The 23604-nt window shown below is 36.6% G+C and overlaps 2 long non-coding RNA genes across 4 annotated transcripts; one reads left to right on the top strand and one right to left on the bottom strand.

The window, feature by feature from the left end:
• On the bottom strand, positions 1-8701 carry LOC139079856 (uncharacterized). 2 transcript variants are annotated; one of them, XR_011533830.1, is made up of 3 exons: positions 8593-8701; positions 2211-2373; positions 1-1257 (listed from the first exon to the last, which is right to left on the bottom strand). It is a non-coding gene; the product is annotated as an uncharacterized lncRNA (long non-coding RNA). The 2 variants fall into 2 exon arrangements; XR_011533829.1 differs by lacking the exon at positions 8593-8701 and adding an exon at positions 6807-7060.
• Positions 7319-21256, top strand: LOC139079855 (uncharacterized). 2 transcript variants are annotated; one of them, XR_011533828.1, is made up of 5 exons: positions 7319-7538; positions 12146-12232; positions 12347-12403; positions 15418-15496; positions 16258-21256. It is a non-coding gene; the product is annotated as an uncharacterized lncRNA (long non-coding RNA). The 2 variants fall into 2 exon arrangements; XR_011533827.1 differs by having other exon boundaries at positions 15418-21256.
• The last annotated feature ends 2348 nt before the right edge of the window (positions 21257-23604 follow it).

Below are 23604 nucleotides of genomic sequence, written 5' to 3'. Positions count from 1 at the left end.
AGTCAGTGGGGAGATTTGGCCATGGGTAGTAATTTGTTGACCCCTACACTAGACTGTTAGCTAAACATGTCCATTCTTAATCACCACTGTAGCTTCAAACAGCAGAACAGCCTCTGACCAATGGCAAGAATGACGTACAGACTAGTTTAGTTTAGTCTGTATTCTGTATAGAATTCGGTTCAACGGCCAATAAATAAACAAACAAACAATCAGTGATTTAAATAAGAGAGAAGCTTATTTCTCTATAGCATAAGAGAATTCTGGAGGTAGGCAATTCAAAGTTGGGATGGCAGCTTCACTGTTCTCAGTGTTTTAAGTCACTGGCTCCCATCTATATACTCTACCATCAACATGTGGCTTCCATTCTCAAAGGTACTTGACTTATGCATGAATGAAGAAAGGAGGAAGTTCATGGAAGGAGACTTGCTGGAACTCTGATATATGTTCACTTATATAAAATGGTCCAGAACTTAGTCACATTTAGCTAGAAGAAATGATGAGAAATGTGGTTCTTTAGCAAGGAGTGCTATGATCAGCTAAAAATTGGAGTCCAGTTACAAAAGTAAAAATGGAAAATGGATATTGGCATTTAACATGCACATTAACACCTGTTATTGGGGGTTGCCTGGTATTTTGTTCCAATGCTCTATCTATATGTCAGGAAAGGAAGCCCAAATATCATCTACCTGGAATGGCTGAAATGTGGCGGCAGGAAGGAGAAAATGCCCTCCATAATGTTCCTTCCCATCTTATGATTATATTAGTTCATAAACACAGGAATTGATTCACGCAGTTTCAAAACTTTCAGTTATGAGTGATACTAGAAGTTCACAAATAAGTGACCTCCTAAAAAATTTTATTTCATGATTAATGTGCTTGCATATATGCTAATCTCCCATTCTACACTTCAGAAAGACAAATAATGTTTGTGTCAGGTCAGCCCCACCCACAATTTCTAAAGCAACTGTTTTTCTGTCTGAAAGGCAGCCTGAAACATGTGTAATTACAGACGTTTACATCTGTTTCCAATCTCCAGGCCGGAGCACAGAATTACTCTTGTGCTGGGGCTTACACAGTGGTCCCATTTGTTTATTTAGGTTTTGGTTCTTGAGTTGAATGTAAACATTCACAATATCAGCAATGTTCTGCTATCTGACATCTGTCAGATGCTGAGGTCAGCACACAGGAAGACACTTCGGTCTTCTTCATGTGGAATGGATATTTGATCTTCACCAGAAGAGTCCTGGGGTTGAAGACCTAAAAAATGGAAACTTGTTATATATAGCTGATTTTCATTAATGAGACCCTTTTCTTTTCCTATAACATTTTTGTGTTTTCCCCCATTTTTATTGTATTTGTAAAAATGGACGATCTCTTTTCTTCTCTCTCTCTCTTAAGATGTCTACCTATCTACCTCCCTGTGTGTGTCGATGTAGACCTTGCTCAATAATAATGAACCTGCTTTTCTTTTGAGGTTATTTCAATACTCAAAATTTATATCATTCCTTTATTTGAAAATAGAAACATTTAAACCTTCCATTTCTTAGCTCACCAGTTTTACCACTGTGACTTTGCCTAATTTTAGGAAGTTAAGACCTTAAGTGTTGATTTTATCCTCAGTTCAGTAATGCTTTTCTGATAGTATGTTGGAAGCAAAATACCTCTTCTATAATCCATATCATTGGAATTACTTTTATTCCTCTTCCACTCTCCAACATTTTACATTTATAAGTAAACCACTGACCTTTGTTTTGGGAAGATATTACAGAAATAGAGTGGTCCTCTAACTTTAATGTACAGAATAATTACACATGTAGCATATAAAAATACAGATTCTTAGTCTTTGTTTCTAGCGATTCTGATGCAGCAGATCTGGGGTTTGGATAAGAACTCCTCATTGCTACATGGGCAGTCGTCTGCGGCTCACGCTTTCAGAACACTGAGTCAAATAGGATTTAGTATGCTTACCTACCGTGTCCATATCATGTTCTTCATGTGAAGTGTGGTTTGGGGATGTGTGTGTTTCTGTTGTAGTGGTTTTTGGGTGTTTTTTGGTCTTCTTTCTAGATTAGAATCTTTGATTTCTTGGGCTACTGTTCTAAAACATCTCCTCCCCACTCTCTGCCTCCCCCTAACCTGAGTCTATTCAATTAATGCTGGGCACATTTGGAACTAAAGTTCCGTAAGCAAGGCTGTGCTACATTTACCACCTGGAAGTATACAGTCCACTTGGGAGAACGGCAGAACTTAGTGAGGCTGACTTCTTTTCATTAGGTTCCAGCTTTGTACTGTTATCTTCCATTTATCCCGTTGTATATTTTTCCTTCCTGTTTAGCATGTATATATGTTCTTGTCCAATCTGACAATTAAAGCCTGTGAAAGAACAAATATTTATTTGGGATTTAGTAGATTTTGAGGCACTTTGTTATAAAAATGAGCTTAAAAATATTTCTTCAGCCATGAAATGTTTCCCTTTTTCTTTTTTAAAATTACATGGTTTTTTTTAAGTATTAAAATTTCAAGAGCAGGCCTATTGGGGGTATTAGATTGTTAGCCACTACAAAATTATTGGCAGTTGGGGAGTGTTTGGAATTTCTTCTGTGCATGCAATTAAAGCTGGATAAATGTTCAGAGATAGGTCTACCTGGTAGTATATTTTTATCAGGATAGGTAATTTCAGAGAATTTTAGGGAACGGCACTTGTCAACTTTAAAAATCTATTCACGGAAATGGCACAATAAACAGTGATGAGCTTTCTCAGTGGATGGGCAAATAATGGTAAAGCAAGTTGCCATTGTCTTCTCATGTAAGTGTCAGGGTACAAGAGTAAGCTGTGCTCCAATTCTTGTAGGAGATGAAACATGTAGTACAAAGCCCATACTGCAGGTATTCAACCAACAACTTGGAATGAAGACAAAGCAGTAATCCTCCCTATTGGCATCAAAGGAGAGAGTCTGAGACTTCTTAAGTCAATTGCCGGAATATTATTTTTAGGACTGGACTATCAAATGAGGTTTCCAGATATTGTCAACAAAAATAGCAGGCATATTAAATAAAAATTTCCCTATGCCTGTGTGAATGTGTGTGGGGGTGTGTGTGTTTGTGTGTGTGTATAATCAATATGAGATGTTTATTGATGACTGGTCATTAGTTAGCATGATATTTAATATTACACTCTATATATCTATTTTAAGAAATCATCTGAAAAAGGAATAGAAACAAGATAATTGTACTTTTAATAAATTTGAGAAAAAATTCCGTTTATCAAGGGATGCTGTTTGCTCAAGGGAAATGACATGCTGCCTGCATTAATGTCTTCAGCATAAGGTAAATACAAAAGGAACTAATATTCCAGAAGACCAAATTCCAGAATTGAATTAACTCTTAAAGAAAATTGTGCTACAGTCAGCCAAATAAACGTGCTCAGAATGATTTTGTAGTATTCTAAAGTAAATTACTTCTGTAGATATAGGAAAAACATGCTCTATGCTTTAAAGGTAAGCATAAATGCTACAAAAACGATGAAACTAGATGCCAGTGACATGAAAGGAAATCATTCAATAGAAGATAAACTTTCAGGTAAGATATGTCCTATCAGGTATCGTCCCCTCCTGTGGAAAAAAATAAATTAAAAAAGAAGCTTATGTTATCCTCTTCAAAGGAAACCAGTCCATTTTTTACACTTACTCACTCCTTCATGCCCATTCTTCACAATTAATTGTTCTTTGCCTTGGTTCTTTTCTTTCCTTCTTCATTAAACCAACCTTATTTAGGGACAAAACTTAGCCTTTACACACTTAAACATATTTTCTGTATATCTTGTTTATTATCTTCAAGTTAATAAAGAATAATTTATGCTTAGTTTCCATTGTTACATATTCTTTATTCTACTTATCACTTGTGTGTTGTCTCCAACAGTTTGCTGAAACTTCTTAAAAAAATCAGTCACTCAATTTCTAAATTCAATAACTTTCTCTGAGTCCTCACTCTCCTTGATTTTTGCGTCGTCCCAATAGCGATGCCACTCCATTCTCCTGAAATATTTATTTTGTTTGGCTTCACAGTGTACAGTCCTCCCCTAGTTCTCTCTATGTATCTCTGTAACTCTCACTTCTCAGGTTTATATTACTGTCTTCATTCTGCAAATATAGCTGATCTCTTACTACCTTACATGGCTCTTACATCTTCTCCTTTCCAAATTCATGGTGGCAACTAACACCTCTTTGTGGTTGAACCACAAATCTGTACAGGCGGTTCCAATCTAAGTGAGCCATATTCTCATATTTTCATCTGTGTGCTAGGCATCTTCTCTCAGAGTCTATGTAAGATAGCAAATTCAAGATGTCCAGAATTGAACCATGCATACTTCTTGTAAATTCACCACATACATTACCATATTAAAGGCTCAGAAAAGTCCTATAGAAAAAAACCCAGCAGATCTGGGGTTTGGCTTCCCTGTATTTACATATATGTTTTATTTCCATTATCAAATTGAAAGCTCATGAGGAAAGTCAATTTTTGTTTCTTCTAGTTCTCCTACTCCAAAAGCTCACACGTTTTGATATTTGCCACTATTTGGGTAGTAAATAAATTCTTATTTTAACAGAAAAGAGATACTTATAATTTATATTTGGAATCAAAAAAAGCCACTTCCTTCTTCTCTCTGCAGCTTAAAACTAAGAAAAAGCTTCATAAAGATTCTAACTTCTTGTTACAATGGTTACAGTCATCTCAAATTTCCTCTTTATGTAACAAGAATATTGGCCTTGAAGAAACCTATGGCTATCTTTTTATTGCTGACTGACAGTGGAGCAGCATGAAAGAGTTTGGAGGCACCACAAGGTGTATCAAAATGATCAGTTAGAAATGCATATTTCATTTTTATTATGGGTTTAGATTATTCTGTTTCAGAAAAACTATGTTCCCAACACATTGGAAAGAAAGTAAATAGACATGTTTTAAAACTCACCCTGTTGGGTATATAGCAGTAGAGACATGATTTGGAAAGCCCAGGCTCTCCCTTAAGTTGCTCTCCCTGGACTACTCTGAAAGAAGTGAATCAGCAACCAGTACTAATTACCCTGCTGAAGACTTTCTGGGTGTTACTTGAGACCAAATGACTTAGACTTGGGGAAATGTTCTTAACGGTATATGCAAGCAAAAAAGAGTCATGTTAGAAATTAGGAGTCTGTCCATGAGGAGATTCCTATCTGAAAATTTAACTTCCTATGTGCTTTCCTCCCCTTGGAGGAAGAAATTCAAGCAACTGGCATGAGTATTTTCCTTTAAACTACTTTATTTTCCTTTATACTAAAATCTCACTTATTTCTTATAACAATTCCAACCAAAGGAGTAAGAACTACATTTATGTCTCTCAAAAACATGCTTTATTCACATTTCTGGAGTCTAAATTCTCATCTGCTAAGTATCCCCCAGAGCAAAGTCTCTAGTTATAGCAATTGACAACTAGGCTAGTCATAACAGCAGACAAGTGTTATTAGCCTTCTCTTGATGTTTGGATACTGTGCTGAACTGCTTTTCACTTTGAGAACATGAATAAGCTTTAATGGATTTGGTCAGCCATGGGCACATCTTGACATCTGATGTCTGTCATTGTGATAAAACTTGAGAAATTTTCGTTAATCAACATGCAAACTGTTTTTCAGTAATATAGACATTTCTTCCCTAGAAACACTCTCAATTTCTTATGTCACCCTCTTGATCATAGGTAGACTACCTTCCATGGTTTTTCCCAACTTTGTAGCCCGTTTCCCAGACCTGGTGCCCTAGGGACGTTCTGGTGATCTGAGAAATTGGAGAGCCATACCGTTATGTGTTCCCTCTTCTGGAAGAGTTTCAATATTTTTAAACAATGAGATTTGAGATATAGTTCTTAAAAGCCATTCATATCTTTCGCTTTAGTCATCTAAATACTGCAGAAAAATTAATATCTTCAGCTACTTGCTGACCATGCTATATGTTCCAGGGTTTTATAGAATTCTAATAACTTACTTGATTCCATCTTTAAACGTTGTAATTTGTTTGGTATTCGTGTGTGCTATGTGAGTTCTTAGCCATCACCTCATGAGAATTCTCATTAGTTTTGAATGTCTCCAAATATAACCAGTATAAATTTACCCAAAACACTAGGATGTAAAAAACTTAACTCAAGATAAGGAGAGAGTTTTTAAATCAGAGTAAATATTCCCTAATCTTCCACTTTGACTAAGGGAACATAAAATGCTGGCTACTTAGGGGAATCTTCTCTGCTTACTATGTCCAAGAACATCCTGGCGACTCAAAGGTGCTTCCAGGACTGTAACGCCCACACTGCTGTTTCTCCTTGTCTTGGACTAAAGGAGAAGCTGCTAGCTTATTGAGAAGTTGTGCTCGAATTTCAAGCTGGTACCTCCCTGCTGGCGTAGGTGGCCACAACACAAGGCAGAGTTAGAAGGAAGGAGAAGGGTACATGATGTTGGGAATATATACTGCAACCTAGGAAAGCTGGGTACGATAAGAATATAGAGAATGTCTATGCCTATAAGTGTAGAAAAGGAATTGAGCCCTGGGGTCTTACTACAGGCATTTCTGTAATAGAAACAGCAACATGTACTCTAAAACTGTTAAAACTAATAGCATAAAAAAATATTACCTTGAAGGATATCACCCTTCACCAGAACTACCACCTAGAGACCTGGAAAAATCTCTCCTAGAAATCAGCTAAGAGGTTGACCTCAATATGTGTATTGTCAGGACTTTATGATGCTCCAAACAAAGAGTTAAAATAAAAACCAATAAATATTTACCGTCAGGTAAGCAAACATTTGAAAACCGTAGAGGCATTGCTCAAGGACACAATCTCCATTGAGAAATGAATGTTTTATATTCCCTTTCAGGTTGGTATGAACTCTTTAGCTAAGACTTCTATCTGCTTCTTAGGATCCTGTCTGGTGGAGGTGCCTGGAGATGTCTACAGTAACACTCTCAGCAACAACATCATGTGAGTCCCACACACTGAGTCTTGCAAAGGTAGCCCAGAACTCTCTGTCTCGAGTCTGTATCTGCATCAGATGTCTCCTGTATCTGAAGAGTCCAGCTCTAGGCTAGAATCCTCCCTGTGATCTTTCATGCCAGGCCATATGCAATTACAAGGCTTTGCCAGCAGCCCTCAGGGTGCAGGGAAGCTGCCTTTCCCACACAAGACTTGGTGCTTGGCCAACGCATTGTGGTTTTCTGGAGGGAGTGGCAGTCAAGGACTCATGCTCACAGGCAGAGCCTGCATTCCTCAGCCAGTACCTCCATTCAGAGGCCTCTTTATTGAGAGAACTTGACTAAGACTTTTCTCCACTCATCACTCTACTCCTAGCACTTTCCCTTCCTTCTTCCCCTCCCCCAGCCCTATGGGTTCATAAAACAACAGGAGACTTTTCTTCAGGGATGTCAGTGATCCACCTGACCCGTGCCTGGGGCCATTCTGTGGGAAAAAATGGAGCATTAGAAAGCTGTGCCTATTTTTGCCTGTTCCTTACACAATCACAGTAAGTGAACAGAGTCTTGCTTGTTACTTTCAGTTTGGCTTGTTGTCGTAACTGACCACCAGAAACCTGGCAGCTTGACAGTAGTGTGAAGCACATGGGTCTCTTCCCCAGGCACTGTGGGGGTCAGCAGGCCCGCTGGGGAGAGGGCTCAGGAGGGATGCTTCCCCTCTTTCTCCAGTTAGTGATTAACATATCCAATCAAGTTCTTATCTATTCTGAGGCTGGCTAACTGCCCACAATATAATTACTTCAGAATGTGAGATTTATACTTAAAAGCGAAAAAATATGAGTAGCATGTGTCTATACAAACACAAACTAAATATTCCTCTGATCCATATTCTGCTTGCTTGAGAATTATCAGACTACTCTCACTGAATGCCTTGATGAAACTAAGCCAGTGCTTCAGATGATGGCTTGCACGGTACAAGCAAGAGTGAGAGAATGCACACAATGTCCTCTATCTAGCATAAGAAACTGCAGCAATTGTTCCTCCAAGGCTGTGACTGAAACCTTGAAGGTCAGACCAGCAGATGGAACCCAGAGAAGAGTATATTGGGGAAAAGAGAGGGGAAACAAACAAGAGAGAAAAATGGATTCTTTGGGGTTTCTGTCTATTAGCTACCCAGACACCTCAACCTAGTTCTGCATCTTGCTCATCTACAGAAGACCCTTTAACAAGCTGGATTTTCACAGACAGATGCATACTACTAGGCAGTTTGGGCACTTTCCAACCCCAGGACATTATTCACATAGACATGTCTCAGATGTAACAGGTATAAAAATCACCTGGGATCTGGTTAAAATGCAGATTTTGAGTCAGGAGGTCTAGGATGGGATCTGAAACTCTGTATTTCTTAGAAGCTCCCAGAAGCGATGTCACTGCTGTCAAAGTCTATAGACTATCATGGAAAGGCACCCCTGGACTTGTACCCTATACAACCTGCATAGATATTCACATTGGCCCAGTCTTCAGTACTCAGGATACTGCAAACCCTGTTACGTACTATACTTTTCATAAACTACTTTTAACCACCAAAGGGAAAAAATGTCTTACCTTTCACCTACCACATTCTTCTTACCGCTCTTCCATATCTCTGTTCTTTGCTAGCCTAATTTACTACTATTAAGGGAGAAATCAAAAGAGTTTTGTTTCTGTTTCTCTTTTTTAATTGTATGCAATGGCTAAATGATTTTATCTTTGCACTAGAGTCCACATCTACCATTTACTTAACTAATGTCTGTCCTCAAAAGACCTAGATAGTTACTCACCATCCCTGAAATAGTATTAGATGTCTTTACTCTGAATAGTCTATTATTTTGGATCTTATTCAGTGTTTTCCACTCTACTCTCTATGGGCAAAGGAACCAGACATATTTCCTGGAACTAACAAGATCCCAAAGTTCAACTCTGACTCTCCTACATAAGGTGAAATTTCAAAGTCTTTGTCAAGTAGACGTGTGCTGAGGAATGCTCTCACTTCTCACAGAGACGAAGTGACTTACACTTGAAGACATGAGGTTATATATCTATTATTAAGACCTGCTTCAGGTCCTCTGGTGGCTACCAGCTTAGCTCTTCATTCTTGCCTGGCATAAAGTGTAGTTTTGTAGTGTCCCAACCCTCATATTCTACAACTGATAATCAGGGAAAGTTCAAGACACAAAGAATACTTCCAAAGCCAGGGAAGACTCAGTTTAACTGAGCTACAGAGCAGACTTTTCCTTCTAGCCATGATAGAGTAAGAAGAATCACATTTGTTATCCAGCCTTATACAATTAAAAACATGGACAATACATAGTAAACAATGATTTTCAGATATTAGCCAACAAGTAGCACAGGGCAGTCATCCTGGAAGCAAGGAAAATAAGCCATGTGAGCCCTATGATTGCCCAAGTAGCAGAGACAGAGTTAAGCATTTGAGGAGGCAAAACATTAATAATTCAAAATATAGAGTCCAGAAGAGGAGATAGTTGCACAGACAGAAAACTCTGGAGATGTGGAGCAGATTCTCCTTGAATCATCAGCTGAGGACTGATCAACAAATGGACGTGAGAAAACTACTTGAGGTAGAGAAAGGATGAGGCAGGACAACTACCAAGGCTCACAGAAGATTGTAATAGATCATGTTTTCAAGAGGGAAAGAGAAGACAAGGGGCATCAGGCCCCTCAGAAAGTCATTGTCTCTGTAATGGGGCCTAAGCAACTTAGATTAAATGTTACTCTGATCCTGCCTAAAACAGTTTAAACAACCAACCTCAGAAGAATAAAACTGTTTTCAAGTAACTTAATTGTGTCTTAGAACAAAGACAAAAAATATTTAAAGAAATACCAAAGAAAACATCTAGCATGTACAAACAAAATTTCACAATTCCTGGCCTCCTATAGAAACAATTACCAATAATACGAAGAATCAGAAGTTACCTATATGACAAAAAAACCTTCAATCTATAGAAATGAACTCAGAGTGTTATCAGATGATAGAACTACTGGTCAAGGACGTTAAAATAGCTACTATAAATATACAGTGTATGTTCAAGAGTGAAAGGGTAGCATGATTTTGTTAATGAGATATGGGAGAGATTTAAAAACAGCCAAATCAAACTTCTAGAGATAAAAACTATAATGTCTCAGATGAAAAATAGACTGAATGATATCAAAAACAGATTAGATGCTATAGAACAAAATATTAGAGAACTTGAAAATGTAGCAATGAAAGCTACCTAACAGAACATAGAAAAAGACTGAAAAATAATATAAAGAATATCAGTGAACTATGCGGACACATTCAAGAAGCCTAATCTATTGGATTTCCCCTCCCCTATAAGGAGGGGTGGGGGAAAAATATTTGAAAAAAAAATCGCTGAAAATTTCCAAATTTGGTAAAACTTTAAACCTACAATTCCAAGAATTTCATGAAACTCAAGCAGAAGACATTAAAAATTATACAAAGGCATAGCTAATCAAATTCCTTACACCAGTAGAAAAGGTGACTTAAGCTGTAATTGTTTGTAAAATGGAACAGTATAAGATGACCTCCTCACTCACATTTACTTTCCACAGGTTGTGTGAAAAGGAAATGTGATGTAATTCTATTGCAGGAGATTAATTATGAAGAACTTTTTATTTTGTCAAATAAATTCTTATATTAGAACAAAAGCCCAAGCTTAATATTGAGAAGGGCTTCACAATCATCACTTCCAGTTCTACTACAGACCCCTGGATTATGTTTGGATTACATTTTCAGATTAACCAGTTTATTGTGGTGGTTCCTCAAAAATTTAAAGAAAGAAAACAAAAACAAATAGAAAAATCTCTGTTGTGTTGTTAGATCATCAAAAACTTCTATTCTCATCCTTTCTGGGGTACCTTCTAATAAGGAATTTGACATTACTTATAATGTACTTTTATGTGGGGAGGGGGAATAAGATTTCTGTGTTTCCTTTGATATTTGTGTATTGTTCTTGTTAGATTTGATTATACTGTTTCCATTTTTTATATTCTGCTCCATATGGAGCAAGAAATACTGAATACATGCAATGCAATACTGTTATAGATTCTTGAGAAATTCTAATAAATGGAACAAAAACATTCCTCCCCAACATGTATTCTATAATTTTACACATTTTTTCTTGAATATTTTAAACAAGTAGATCTAACATTAACTATTGTGATATCATTATTATAAGGAAAAACTAAAGTAAGCTAGCTTTATTTTAATTAAAAGTGCTCTTTTTTCTGCCTCATGTCTGTTAAAGTATAATTTTCAGACTTATAACTTTGTGACTCTCATACTAATATGAAACAAACACTTGTCAGAGATTTTATTTAACCCACTAGAAAACAGAAAACTAGAAAAGCAGTCAACTGTTAAAATCAATTCAGATGAGAATTCTAGAGATTTACATTCTGTACAAAATTTGCATGCATTGCCGTGCGTAGTACTTATTTACATTGCTGTGGAATCCAATTCCAGGAAATAGTTGGATTACTTCAGTTTTCTCCAAGTTAACTGCTGTCTATCGCCGGTGGACACCCCTATAGAATCAGACCATCCCAGACAGTCGGTTACATAACGCCTGGCATTCCAGTCAAAGGACGTCCAGTGATCTCTTTGCACATTCCAAAGTCTTGCACAAATCTCTAACTTAGCACATTTGCTATTATACTAATGCTGTTAAGATTTTACTAAAACTCATTAAAGCATCACATTTAATTAATTATAAAAAATTTATATTTCATTATGATTTTTAAATTAATTTATCATGAAATTACATCTAAGTGAAAAGTAAAAGAAGTGAATCCTAGACAGAAAGGCTTTAACATTTTCTTTAAACTATAATTAACTTGTAAAAATTACAGCATACAGTTTTTCAAACAATATGTGGAATGTGACTCCATTTGAAATAAATATTGATGTCTGAGAGGTAAAGATATTAACTATTCTTCCCAGATTGGAATAGTATCAGCTAATCTGAAAGAAGGCAAGGAAAAAATTTCTTCGCTAAAGTTTAATCATTTTATAAGTTTCAAGGTGATATATTAAAAAGTAACCATAACCACTTATCTCTTATTTTGCCTCAACGGTTTTTCCATTTTTTTTTTACAGGTCAATAACTAAAGCATTAAATGTGATCCTTCAACTTCCTGAGGGTTTTTAAAAAAATCAAAACCAAGTGATTTAAGTAGCATAAAGGTAGCTGTATTTTGAAATTTATATTTACTCTTTAAATGTATAGATGTAAATACTTAAGATGAAAAACACCTGCTTTCTTTTTTTTCTAACAATTTCCTTTGTTTTTCTTGGTAGCTCTTGGATACATATTGCCAATCTTATGTCAACATCTAAATGAAAGAAAACTCCTAGGTTTGATTTTTTATTACTCTTATTTCTGAGTATTTTAAACCTAACAGCAGTCTGTAGTTTGCATGATTTCATGATTATTTATGTTCACTTTGTTTCTGTGCCCTTCAGTGAATGCGTCCGAGTAGAGAAATGAATGTTCATGCTGTAATGTGTTGTTCTAATGTACACACAAAGAATCTGGTGCTATCGCTTATCCACATCACCCCCAGATAAAGCGTCTGTAGACCTGGCCATTTCTTTTCCCCACTACAAGACAGAGTCCATCCATCTTGTCCACTAACACAAAGTACATGGAAACTTTTCCAGGCAATTAAGTGACAAATATTTAACTTTTGCCTCACGCTCTGTGGGTTGTACCTTGAGAGCTGCTTCCTCTGGCATCTCTGCCAACTTTCTTTCTCTGCTCAGCAACTGCGAGGTAGTTTCATTTCAAGTCACGGATTCTGGATACCGACCAAGCTGGCAAATGAAAAACAACTCAGCCGGGGCCATTTCACCCACCAGTGATCTCTGTCTGTGAGATAATTCCTCCCTGAGGTTTCTTTCTCTCCACTACTGTGTTATTAAAGGCCTAACAGAGGCAGCGGGCTGGTGCTACTGTCTTAGGTTTCAATTAAGACATGTGGAGATATCAAAGCAGTAATAATCAGGCCCCCACAACGATGCCTCATGTCTTGCTCTCAGTTCTTTTTCAGAGATGGCAAGATGCTTGAAAAAGTAGTTCATTAATCCCCACAGCAGACCCAGGAGATTGAGGACAGAGAGGGAGCCAGCAACAGGGTCAGGCTTGAATCGTTTCTCTGTTGCTTGTGTGCATTTGGAGCTGACTGTGAAATCTTTGTGGACATACTGAACTCTCTGGTTAACCTCATGGTGCAAATGCGTTGATCAAAGGCACTCTGTCAGTATCTGATTAAGAGCCATGTAAGAGCACTGAAGACATTTCCGTCTGGTTAACAACTCTGATTACAGGAGCTCCTGGAGTGAGTTTTCCTGTAAGCAGTCAAGCAGGTCCCCTGGCTCCAGCTGGAGCCCCAGGGTTTCCCAATGGCAGAGCTTCCTGAAGCTGAAGGCTTCAATTCATTCACAGCTCGTAAATCAGTAGCCTGTAAATCAACAGATTGAGCTACTACTGTTTAAAACACAGTTTCCTCAACAAGCTTCCTTCTGGTTTTATTTTCATATATCAAGGGCATGTAAAAAAAGTGTCCAATTTTTAACACCTGGACCGATGGGGACTCAGCAGGAGAGGTATGTTACACCAAAGTCTGCAGTTTTGTTTCTGTTTCAGTGGAGCAAGGATTTAGTGGCCAAAGTCAAGATAGCATTTACTTAGAGAAATGATAGAGGCCTATTTTGGGGAAATGGAAAATTACAATTGCTGCTCAGTGATTTTTAATATCTGATTAGAAATACAAAGCTAAAACTGGAATGAAAATCAAGGCAAGTTCTTACTTGTTTATTCTCCTGTATTAAACATACAGATAATATTTTGAAATTGATATGAGGTGCTTGATCCAACTATTTGGAACATTCAGTATGACAATGCCTGTTGAAACAGGATCAACAGCAGGAGGACGAGGCAATCACAGAAAATCTTCTGTTGTTAATGATAAGTTACATCAAGGAAGGTATCAAGATGGCAATAACAAGAAATGTGTCATTTTGGTAAGGAAGGGTAAGACAGCTGCACAGATGGTCACACAGAACTGGTACACAGCATTGCCCTTGGGGGACTTGATCCAACTTCCTAGGCAGAGAAGTATAATTCCCTGGGAGGAGACCACAGAGAGAAAGTCAAAATAGATAAAGTCACTTAGAGACCATATCTTCCTTGCAAGTAAAAGCATTTTCTTTTAACGTGAAGAAGAAGAGACCTTCAAGAGTTGGATGAGCTCAGTGGCAATGGTGGAGGAGAGTGTCAAATAAACCACTCCAGACCTTCAGGGCAAGAAAAGTACAGATTATGGGAACTATCCCTCCCTAATGAGAAAGAAGTGAGAGCTACAATTAGCACCCAGGGATTACTCCCCTAGAGAAGGGGAGGAGAATTCAAAATTCCAGGAATAAATTTAGATGGGACTTTTGTTCAGTGCATCCATGATGGAAGCTGAACCATCTCTTTTGAGACTGTGTCTTTTGGCTGATGATGCCTGGTGATCGTATACCCATATGATTAAGTTTGTAAATTATAATGCTTATAAATTTTTCACCCATTGGTTTGTCCATGCTAATCTTTATCTGATTGTTCCGTCCCTCCTCAAACATTTTTTACATGTCTACTCGTCACTTCAGCCACTTAACAGTATTTTTCAGAACTCTCACTCTTTCAAGAACAATTTGCTTTTCTTCTTTTTTTTTTTTTTAAGGAAGATTAGCCCTGAGCTAACTGCTGCCAATCCTCCTTTTTGCTGAGGAAGACTGGCCCTGAGCTAACATCCATGCCCATCTTCCTCTACTTTATATGTGGGATGCCTACCACAGAATGGCTTGCCAAGTGGTGCCATGTCTGCACCTGGGATCCAAACCGGCAAACCCCAGGGTGCCAAAACAGAATGTGCACACTTAACCGCTGCGCCACCAGGCCGGCCCCGAAGAACAATTTGTCTTAAAGGCTCAAGTTTTTATTCATTATTCAGTCCCCATGTAAACCTTAAAAGAAAAATAGATTTCCTCTTCATTAATCTCACCCATGAAAACAAGTTATTGCTGCTTTTCACGCTCAGTCTCCAAATACCTAAGATATAGGGTTGCTCCCTGTTTATTTTTGTTCACTATAGATGGTTCAAAGCTATTGTCATGTTAATGTCACTTAGTAATCTCTCTTTTATGACATCCTTTGCATCCATCTATAGCAATGACATCTCTGACTCATAATAGTCAGCAGCAAGAATACTCTTCATAATTGATTAGAGATCTTCCAGTCTTCCTTGTCATAATTTATGTTTTTGACTACCCATATTCATCAATCTTAAACCCCAAAATCAACCATTAAAAATATTCCTATCTCCTAGACACTCAATATCTCCTGGAATGTCACATTTCTCTCATCATAATTGATCTGGTTAACCGATCTGTCGATGTATGTCCTGGGTAAGTCCCACTTCCACTCTTTTCATTGGAGACTTTCTGGAATAAAAAAAGGCAGGAAGAAATCAGTAACTAGAATTAAAAATTCATTCTATCTATTATAAAAATTATACCATCAGTAACCAATTTATCTCCATTTTTGGTGAGACACATTACAATAATTTAACCAAAACAGTAGCATAGGAGCTAGTCGAATGTCTTTGGGTAGCAAAGAAAACAGCTAAGGGAAAACACTGACAACCTATCTCGATTTTTCTGTAACCTAGCCAGGTTCAAGAAATAATACTTCATACCAGACTAATATTTGGGACAATATTTCCAAATGATGCAAGGCTACATTAAAAAAATATAAAAGTATGTATCCTTTCTGTCCAAACCCACCACTGGAAACCTGTAAAAACAGAACAAAAGAAAATATGTATGAGTATCAAGCTAGAGCTTGAGACACTGCTTGAGTTCGAAGAAGCACAATGGGTTATAGGGAATGTTACTTTTCCTTTTGAGAGAGAAAAATTTTTTTCCAAATGCAAAGTTGAAAAGGGGGCTGTCTGTGAGCGAGAGGGGGCTCTAAGTGAGATAAAGTTAGTACGGGGAGAAAGAGCAGCCGTGGGCACACCTGCTGTGTGAGTGATTAGGTGTCCTTTCTAACTGACGTAAGGGAATGACTGACTTTACTACCATCTCAACCTTTACTTAAGCCACAAGAAAATGTCTGTCTTTAAATTGCATAAGTTTTTTAAAAAACGCAATGTGTATATTTACAGGATAACCTGGCATGACTGTATTGGTAGAAGCTGATGAAGTAAACTTGGTTCATGGAGGATGACAATCTGATTTACCCAGCAATTTCCTGAACAGCTCAGCTAAAACAGATGGGAGAATCAATCAAGCACATCTTGTGTAGACTCCTCTATTGAGTCATCCTGGTTTATAGGTAGTAGCAAAATGATCCAAAAATTCTAGGAAGTGCCTAAGAAGATTCAAGATCTTGGAGAAATAAGATCAAACTTTCTGATTGCCACTTTATAGGATAGGAAGTTTGACTCATGGAAGTAAAAAATGTGGATAAGATCATGGCCACACCTCGATTAACTCATCTGTCTCTGTATTTATCTTTTTTTGCCTCTTTATTGAATTTCCTGCTGTTGCTGTTACAACTTCCTTTAGTCTCTTCAAGACTCTTGAAAACTTGCCTCCAGTTGACACTTTCCTCATCCTGTACTCTCAGGGGATTACCCATCAGGCTATACTGCAAATATTAGGGCAATTTAACAGACCTCGTTCAAATTTCCTTCTTTCTACCACAAAAAAAAATTTGATATCACCACTTGTACTACTTTATATGCAGAAAAGGAGTCTTTATGATCAAGGACAAATCCTCAAACTGCATTTTGATTTCACTATATCCCCCTCTTTCCAGGACCCTACTGTAACCACTATCAACTTTTCAATCGATTTCCAACACTATAAGTTTTGCTGACTCCTACCTACCTGCCTGAGAATACAGTTACATCTTCCCTTTGGGAAAGAGAAAACATAACCAAGTTTTAATTGAAGCATTAAGATTTCTCTTTGTTACTTGTTACTATTATACAATTGATCCCATGTTTTTCTCACTCTTCTTATAATGAACATAACATAAACATTCTTTTCATGTTGTCAGAATTTCTGCAAGTCTCACCTTTTAGAGATTTGACCTCAAAAACATTTTTCTTGGAGTTTCACGTCACTATCTCACAGATAGCGTTTCCTAACCTAACAGTCACAGCCTTAATCTCTATGAAGTGGGTAATATTATCTTATCTTATAATTGAATATGTCAAAGATAAGTAATTGTCTAACATAGCTCCACAGACAAGTGGAGCAAAGATTTAATTCTGATTTGTCTTATTATAGATCCCACACACACAGTTAGTTCAAAAAGTTGACCAAGAAGTCAACAATCTGTGAATTATAATTTTCTGCCAAATAAATATGAGCTAACAATGTATGAAAATGATAAGAATATTTATTTAATCTTAAATTACAGTAATAAAACTGTAGTGTCATTATCAAGGGACCAAAAATATATCAACCTGTGTACTTTTAATTAGCCAACAATTTTGGCAGATTTTTAGGAGGGCACTAGTAAATAATGAGCTAAATTAGTGAAAGTGAGAATGATGTAAGATCTAAAAAGCATATCACATGAAGAATGTCTTGAGGGACTGCGAAAGTACACTTAAGAAGTATAAACTTAGCAAGATAGAGAGGCATTTTGCAAATCTCAAGGGAGAGAGGTTAAATTTGATTTAAATAGCTTCAGGAGGGAGAACAAGGACCAAGAATTAGTCGACATAGAAAAGGAAATTTTCTCAAAACAAAACAATATTAGAGTTATTAAATTTATGAAGATCTAAATCATCATTAGTTCATTCCTATTATTGGAAGCATGTAACAAAAGTTGGGTGGCCAATTACAGCATAATGTAGAATAAAAGCCTCTCCTAAAATGAAAGCTTGCCGTGTGATTTAAAATAATTTGCTTCTAATAGGTAAAGCATGACTACCGTAACAAATTATATCAGCTACGAAAAGATGTATGCTGCATAGAGCTCTCCTTTCCGCTCTATCTGTTCCCAGGCCCCAGGTCCAGTCCCTGAAGGGTTACCTCTGTCACTAGTTCCTTTTCTATTGCTCCAGAGATATTCCTCCTATAGACAAGCATTTTACATCGTTGGTAGTACACTCCAAAGACTTTTCTGAACCTTCTCTTTCCCCTTACAAATAATTTCATACCAGTACTTAGGATGTGTCTTGTTCCTTTTAGTGGCTACAAAGAATTCCCTTTAATATATGAAGAATAATGTATTGGACTGCTACCCCATTGTATTCATATGGGTATTTTCAGTCTTGTTCACTTTTACCTTAGCGTATGTTAGAATATCTGTATTTATAAATTCCTAAACATGAAAATTAAGGATAGATCTACCATATGATCCAGCTATTCCACTGCTGGGTATTTATCCAAAGAACTTGAAAACACAAAGGCATAAAGATACTTGCACCCCTATGTTCATTGCGGCATTCTACACAATAGCCAAGACGCAGAAGCAACCTAGGTGCCCCTCAAGGGATGAATGGATAAAGAAGATGTGGCATTTATACACGATGGACTACTACTCAGCCATGAGAAATGACGAAATCTGGCCATTTGTGACAACATCGATGGACCTTGAGGGTATTATGCTGAGTGAAATAAGTCAGAGGGAGAAAGTCAAATACCATATGATCTCACTCATAAGTAGAAGATAAAAACGACAAAAAAAAAACAAAACACATAGCATTGGAGATTGGACTGGTGGTTACCATTGGGGAAGGGGGGAGGGGGAAGGGCCATAGGGGTGATTAAGCTCACATGTGAGGCGATGCACTATAATTAGTGTTCGAGTGGTGAACATGATGTAATGTATACAGAATTTGAAATATGATGTACATCCGAAAAAAATAAAAATTAAAAAAAAAGAAATTTCCAGTTAAAGGGATAATGCATTTTAATTTTGATTTAGAATTAAATCCCACACAGAGATTTACATTGTTTCACACACAAAAAGTGCAATTTTGGCGTTCATAAAAATGTAATTTTTGTTTCATTTCTCTTTACATTAAATTGAGCATCTTTTCATATTTTGAAAATTCATTTGTATTTTGTTTTACCATAACTTCTGTTTTCATGCCCTGTACCATTTTGTTAATGAGTTGTTGATTTTTCTCCTATCAATTTGCAGGAGTACTTTATATGTTAAGTCAATAATAAGAATTGTACTCTCGTAATTGTTGCAAATGTGTTTCCAAAATTTTCCTTTGCCTTTTGAGTCTGTTCACGCCATTTATATAGTTTATTAAGTTAAATTCATCAATCATTTCTCATGATTTCTGGCTTTGACATCATGTTAAGCAATTCTACCTTCACACCCTATTTGCAAATGTCACTCACCCATGTTTTCTTTGAGCCCATTTAGGTTTATTTGTGTTTAACTATTAGTCCATGAGATATTTTTTGTTATAAGAAGCCAGATATAGACCAAAATACTTCTCAGATAGCTGCTCAGATGTTAAAATGTCATCAGTTAATTTATCTTTTCCTCACAGGTACACAGTGACGCCTCTACTAGGCAACATATTCCCTGGTATATGTTGGTCTATCCGTTCACGTGTCAGTATCTACCATGGCATCTTGAATATACTTACATAATTATTTGGGCTGGTTTTGCCCAATTACTTTTATTTTTCAGATTTCTTATAACTGTGATTACATATTTTTCCCATATAACCTATAGAATCAACTTAGATTAAAAATAAAGCTAGTTGTGTATTTGCTTGAATTGTATTAAAGTTTTAAATTAGACATCAGGAAATTCCAACCTATTTGCCAAATCTGTCCCTTCACCTGTCTTTGTAAATAAAATTTTATTGGGATGCAGCCACATCCATTTGTTTAGGTATTACTGACAGTTTCTTTTGTGCCAGAGAGAAGAGATAAGCAGTTGTGACCAAGACTACATAAACCATAAAACCAACAATATTTAATATCTGGACACACACAGAAAAAGTTTGGTGATCTCTGTTGCAGATTAATGTTCCATAGTTTAATATATTTTCAAATTTCTGAGGTAATCACCAAATCTCACTGGCTTAAGACAATAAAATTGTATTTCTTGTGCCTACATTCATTCATAGCAATTCAGTGGTGGGGGGTTAGTCAGTTCTTATAATAGCTACTCAGGAACCTAGGCTAACAGACGCTTCATCCTGAAATTTGCTACCATAAATCCTGTGGGAAAGTGTAGTAATAGAAACATGTTAAATCGTGTACTGGCATTTAAAGCTCCGCCTGGAAGTGACACATGTAACTTCTCATATTTTATTGGCCAAAGCATGTCACGTGGCCATATTTAGCTCCAAGGGAGCAGGAGAATCAATTCTTCATGCCCAGAAGAAAAAACAGACAACTAATTTTTTGGTGGACAGTGTTAGGACTACCATAATTAATGAATGGAGAACTGTCATTTCTTGAATACTGAGTCATCCTATTCAAAAATATTATATGCCTGAAAAAGTCATTAAAATTTTATCAGACCTTTTTATAGTATATTCATTTATTCCCATAAAACAACTCTTGAATAATTTTTGATATGTTTACTGCTGAGTATTGCTATTTCTGTTACTAATATAAATGGGATTTATAATTGTTGTTTTCATATGAAAACTATTGATTTATGTATTATTTTTTATTCCTAGACATATTATTGAAGACTATTATTGTTCTTAGTGACCTTTTAGGTGTTCCTTTTGCATTTTGTAGATATGCAATAATTTCTTTAGAAAACAATGATTTTTGTCTTTGACTTAGCTTATATTTAAGATACTTTCCAAGTTCAAATTTTCATGACATGCTTGACATAAATTGATATCCTACAGTTCCTTGCTTCTTTCATCCATTCATTCATTTAACATCCAATTAGTATTTAACAAAAAAAGAGTATTGTATTATGCACTACAGATTGAAAGGTGAATAAAGCAGAGAAAGTACCTGCTGTGAGGAACTAATTTATATAGGCAGATATATTAATAAGTAATCATACTATATAAAAATCCTATATGTAGGATAAAAATAACATCATATGGAAAAACCTAGTAAAGTGTGTCATATTTAGTCCTGAAATATAGCAATGACTAAGTGTGTAAGTATGATAATGTACCAATGTCAATTAGTGTCACTTTAAAACTGTTACTTGAAAATCATTGAAAATAAACATATTCGTATCTTAAAATGGTTGTGTCATTTTTAAATCTGCACGTTTACCATTTGTAAACTGTTATTTTCAAACTATCAGAGCAGTGTAACATCCTTTTGAGTTTCTTGTAGCACTCCCTCGTAGTAGTATTGTACCTTCACTGAACTCTCATTTAATTGTGACTAAATTTGTTGTTAGCAGCCTGTTTGTACTTGACTGAGCTCAAGCTATCTCTAAGACAAAAGAGAGATTACTGAGGGCTGACAAGCATAAAAAGAATAAGTCTCACCAGGTATGACTAAGTTTTCAAGTTATCGATATTATGGTCAGAGACAATAAACATTATAATGATCAGACTGGAGATCATTTCATTGTGAATCCACTGTGTAAGCCTCTTACATTGTGAATTTTGTTGTTTTAGATTCATGACTGAAGCAAGTGGCCCGACAAAGCAGAAGGACATTTAGAAATATTTATTTTCCCGGGACCAGTTTTGAAATATCTTCGCTAGGGAGGAAGTGGCCTCTGCCAGTTAGAAGGGACTCACAGTTCTCCTGCTTCTGTTTCAGAGGCCTGAGGGTGATTTGATGACTGGTTCCATTTCAGTTCCCTAGAGACTCTAGTTAAACTGAGAAGAAAACAATCATCATAAATCATACACGATGTCTTCAGCCTTAACATTTTTCATATAACTCAGAGGCTACTCCAGCCATGACACTCAGATGACACAATAGCAAGGTGCATGGACCTCCAATCATCCGATCAGGGTGCTCTCAGAAGAGGGCAGGGATTTTAAACGCAATATAGCACTAACAAATGGTGACTAAACGCTAGGTCAAGTTAGCAGAGAAACTACCATCTTGGTCACTATCCATTTCATTAAGTTCAGATTCCAGCAAAGTGTAACAGCAATATAGACGAAACCAAAGAAACTGTTCAATGAATGGAAAGTACACCGTGGATCAGATCTCTGCTCCAAGTTTTTTCTCCATTATTTGCAGTTTCTTTATGGAGACACAAACTATTACAGAGGAGCTGGTGGTACATTAAAAATAATAGCTTAGGGGCTGGCCCCATGGCCGAGTGGTTAAGTTCGTGTGCTCCGCTGCAGGTGGCCCAGTGTTTGGTTGGTTCAAATCCTGGGCACGGACACGGCACTGCTCATCAAACCACGCTGAGGCAGCGTCCCACATGCCACAACTAGAAGGACCCACAACGAAGAACATACAACTATGTACTGGGGGGATTTGGGGAGAAAAAGGAAAAAATAAATAAATAAATAAAATCTTTAAAAAATAATAGCTTAAATATACACACAGTAATTTTTAGTTATTTAGTTCTTGGAGACAAAATATTTTCTTTAACTGTCAAAGATTTATGCATGCTGAAGCTATATACATATATGCATTCCAAAAACTTTATTCTTACATTTTGTCTACATTCTTACAACTAGATTTTTAGTGAAAGATGTCATTAAAAAATCAAAATATTCCTTCAACTCTTTGTTTCTATTAAAATTAAGAGGGGCAGCATCAATTGATAAATATGATTTTATGGTCATTTTCTGATAATTCGTGAAGGAAATGGAACTCAAAAACCAGAGATGAACTCTCCAATGCCCCCTATTATCTACTCTTCCCTGTCATTCATGGGTTTCCCAAAGCTTCCCTCAACCTACTGTCCAAATGTATCTCCTGCTGCCCCCTTATATTAACATCTTCACTAAAACCAGACTGATGTACTCATTATTTCCTGCACATGCCTTATGCTTTATCACTTCTTTTTTCCAAGAGAACTAAAATACTCATGTAAACCCTATTTACATTTTACGATCTCTTTTAAAAGTCTTTTTATTTATGTTGTTTCACAAATTCCTCCCCATCCACTGTGATCTCTCTTAGTCTAAATTCATAAAACTTAGTGAAGAATGTTTCCCAAACTTTTCATGCCATGATAACATAGAAAATCAATACAACTGTACACTACACTGCAGTAAACCAGCATGCCTTTTTACATGCTGAAAACTGAAACTTCGTGTTCCTCCCCCTCCCCAGTCTCTGAGACCCACCACTCTAATTTCTGTCTCTATGAATTTGACTGCTCTAGGGATCTCATATAAATGGAATCATAGAGTATTTTCCTTTTGTGGCTGGCCATTTCAATTAGCATAATGTCTTCAAGGTTCGAGAAACAAATATATATTATTTGTTTATTGCTCATGCTCCTCTCTAAGAAGCTTACATTTAGTTGCAACAACTGTGTATTAGAAGAGTTAGTTTTTGAATCACCTTTAAGCTTTATTCCATTTGAAATCTTTGATTTCCTATTAAACTCT

Source organism: Equus przewalskii, chromosome 27 (assembly GCF_037783145.1).
Source record: "Equus przewalskii isolate Varuska chromosome 27, EquPr2, whole genome shotgun sequence".
In the NCBI taxonomy this organism is placed as follows: Eukaryota; Metazoa; Chordata; class Mammalia; order Perissodactyla; family Equidae; genus Equus; species Equus przewalskii.
This window is presented reverse-complemented; position numbering and strand designations above follow the sequence as displayed.